The sequence below is a fragment of the Camelina sativa genome, chromosome 8 (assembly GCF_000633955.1).
Source record: "Camelina sativa cultivar DH55 chromosome 8, Cs, whole genome shotgun sequence".
NCBI lineage: Eukaryota > Viridiplantae > Streptophyta > Magnoliopsida > Brassicales > Brassicaceae > Camelina > Camelina sativa.
Window position 1 is genome coordinate 14,703,747 of NC_025692.1, and position 3,129 is coordinate 14,706,875.

Below are 3,129 nucleotides of genomic sequence, written 5' to 3' on the forward strand. Positions count from 1 at the left end.
GATAGCGATATGGGTTGGTATTATTGGAGCTGTAAGGATTGCTCCAAGAAGGTTGTCCCAGTCCTTCTTGATGGCCTCGACGAGGATGAGGCTGTTGACATCTTACCAATGGCTTTCCATTGTACCCGATGCAGACTCGACAATCCCATACTTGTGCTAAGGTAGAAAATGTTTATTTTTTAGGTTTAAGAAATTCGAAATAATTATTGTTTGACTATAGGTTTAAGTTACACATTCATGTTACTGATCACACTGGGAACACCAATTTCCTCCTTTTCGACAATCTTGCTCAACAGATTGTTGGTCACACTGCATTTGAGTTGGCTCCAGCAGAGCAAGCTGAGGTTAAATTGAATAGACAGTTTTATATTTATACAATCATTTCTAAACTCACTTATGTAATATGACCATTAAATTGAATAGACAGTTTTTTTGATTTTATTTGAGTCTTTTCTGTATATTTATATAGGGGATCCTAATAAGAAGAGTTATGCCTTAATTTTTTAAACTAAAAAGTTATATATTTAGCACAGAATTACTATTTATAAAACAAAACACAACTAAATTTAAACAAACTTTTCTAAACTCAGAAGTGATGTATAACCATTAAATTGAAAATCAAATTCATACTAACCATGTTGTGCAGAAGTTTGTTGAACCATACTCAACGACATCGGCCATGATTATATGCTCTTATGCCAACCTATTCAAGCCAAAAAAGCATGGATAAGAAGATCGTTATAACCATTTTTGAAGTTCTAGACACCAGCATTTCAATATGTACTACTATACGTGTGAAATGAATATAAATACATCTATATGAAACGTTGTTAAATATTGAGGAGATAAACGAAAGAACCTCTTTTCTTTTCCACCATTGCTTTCTCCGTCACTCCAATTTCTGAATATTTGGTATTAACCCGTGGGAAAAAAATTTCCAAAAAAGAAAGACATGTTGTGGTTAATTTTTGGATACAATCAAATTTGACGAACTTGAACCAAAATAAACTAAGAAATCCCAAAATATATTAGCAAACGGAAATTGTTTAGTGTAACATAGTTGTTGTCATGGGGGATTCGATTAGGGAGTGAGGGAAGCCATGCGTTTTTTTTTTTTTAGCTCATGTAGTTGTAACTAGCCTCTAAGAGTTGAGCAGTGAATTATATAAGCTTTGCTAGTTTAGCAGCAACAGACCTTAGCTCAAGGGTCATTTTGGATTTGTCTAGGTCTAGGTTCTGGGCAGTGTGTCAAGGTTTTAGGGTATACTCTAATTGATCAAGTCTCTAGTATTGTTTGGTGTGGAATGAATGGCCAGAGACGCAGAGGCCTTGTGGTGAGAGCTGGAAAAACTGCTCTGTGTCAAACGAAGAGAAGCAGATCAAGAAAATCTCTGGCTAGGACTCATGGTTTCCGTAGGAGGATGAGGACCACTAGTGGTAGAGCGTGTCAAGGGACGCTGGAACCTCTGTCCCAAGTCCAACCCTAGCAGTGGCAAACAGTCTTGACTGTTCTTTCTCTTCTCACTCTATATGTAATCTTGTTTGTGTTGCCAGAAGATACAACGAGAGAAACATGATTGATGATTATATGAGCTCTTTTCTTCGTTTAGATCTTATGTATTCTTGATCTGTTGTTATAAGTCAATGTTCATGGAATCCATCTCACTATCTCAGCGCCACTATTGTACTTGCGTCAATTAGTTTGGACCTGATCAAAGGCTAAAAACTTCAAAGCCAAAATTACTAAGTATCATACCTGATACGGACTTCCAAATCCACAAAAACGTTAAACATCATGTCCTGTCTACACAAGTTTCTGATACAATCATGGTACCATGTGTGAGACACGCCAGTGACACCAATTAGTCTTGTGTGTGAGACGAGTGAAAATGAAGCGCTGTGTTCATTGTTTCATTACATACGGAAACTAAAAATACTACCAAACATATCTACATTGTTACTTGAGTGAACAAACAGGAAGAGCTGCATGCTCTCATCCTAAAGGCGGGCCTTCTGTGTTGTGGGCGAAGGAGTGAAAAATACAAAGAGGTTATATATTTATTGGTTTGTTGAATTGCAAGAAGTCATCGCGGAATAATTGGCTATGATTGTTAGAGCATGTTTTGATTCATAATAGAGGTTATGGGTTCAAGACTCCAAGTCAAATTATTTTGTTTTTCATTTAAATGTGAAAACACATAGTTTTGGTATTTTATGTAAGGAAGGATACGCGTCGGAGGGTTATATTCCGGTCTAAAAGATAATAATTTAACTACAAAAGTCCACATTGATAGCAGTACAAGATAGCTCCTTTTTCTAAACTGGTATGAAAGATAAATGTTTTATTTTGATTACTCTATCATAGCATTAAAACAATGTTATGACAAAATAATCAGTAACCAACCGGGAAGATAAAATCACTTACTCCGCCAAAAATTTAGTGAAAATTTTCAGATCTTACCCCAAAAAACCTTTAAAGTGCCAAATCAAAACATTAAAAAATAAATAAAAAGTTGGTTAGAGAGGAAAATAAAACTTTCACGAGCTAGATCATCTTCTCTTCCATATAGCCTCGCCGTCTCTGATCTTTTTCTTCTTCTCCACTGTTTCCCTAAACCTTCTTTGTTCTCTCACTGTGTCGTCCTCTCTCTCTCTCCCCCTTTATGTCATTTTTTTTGTCAAAGAGCTTCGACGGTCGTATACACACCATGTGTTCGATGAAATCACTGTGATGGTGTTGTGATGGGATATTGAAAGGGTTCTATCTTAAACAACGATTGTTGTTCTTCCTCGCTCTTGTTATCAGTCGCTCTCACACAATCGCGATTTGCAAGTAAGCCTCTTCAATTTCTTAGATTCGAGTAGTTCTCCCGAAAATCAGTTTCAATTTCGTTCTCATGTTAGGGTTTTTGGTTTTTGGGAGTTGATTTAGAAGTTGTTGGAGATAGAGATCTAAAAGTTTGGATTTTTGGTTGGTTTAATTAGTTTGGAGATAGAAAAAGACGAGGAGGCAATTCACGCCCTTCCCCACATTCTCCGCTGTAAGCTCTCTCTTTCCTTATCAGAATCCTAAGGAAACAACTCAACACATTCTCATATCTGTTGCAACGTTTATGTTTTTTTTTTTTT

General features: G+C 36.3%; 1 long non-coding RNA gene across 6 annotated transcripts in view; it reads left to right on the forward strand.

The window, feature by feature from the left end:
• Positions 2,305-3,129, forward strand: part of LOC104707184 — a 3,128-nt gene continuing 2,303 nt past the window's right edge. For 2 of the 6 annotated variants that reach the window (XR_754581.2, XR_754582.2), the window contains exons 1-2: positions 2,308-2,833; positions 2,986-3,041. This is a non-coding gene — a long non-coding RNA (uncharacterized LOC104707184). Of the gene's footprint in view, positions 2,834-2,932; positions 3,042-3,129 lie in introns of all 6 variants that reach the window. The other 4 variants (XR_754580.2, XR_754579.2, XR_002033016.1 and 1 more) reach the window with 3 other exon arrangements.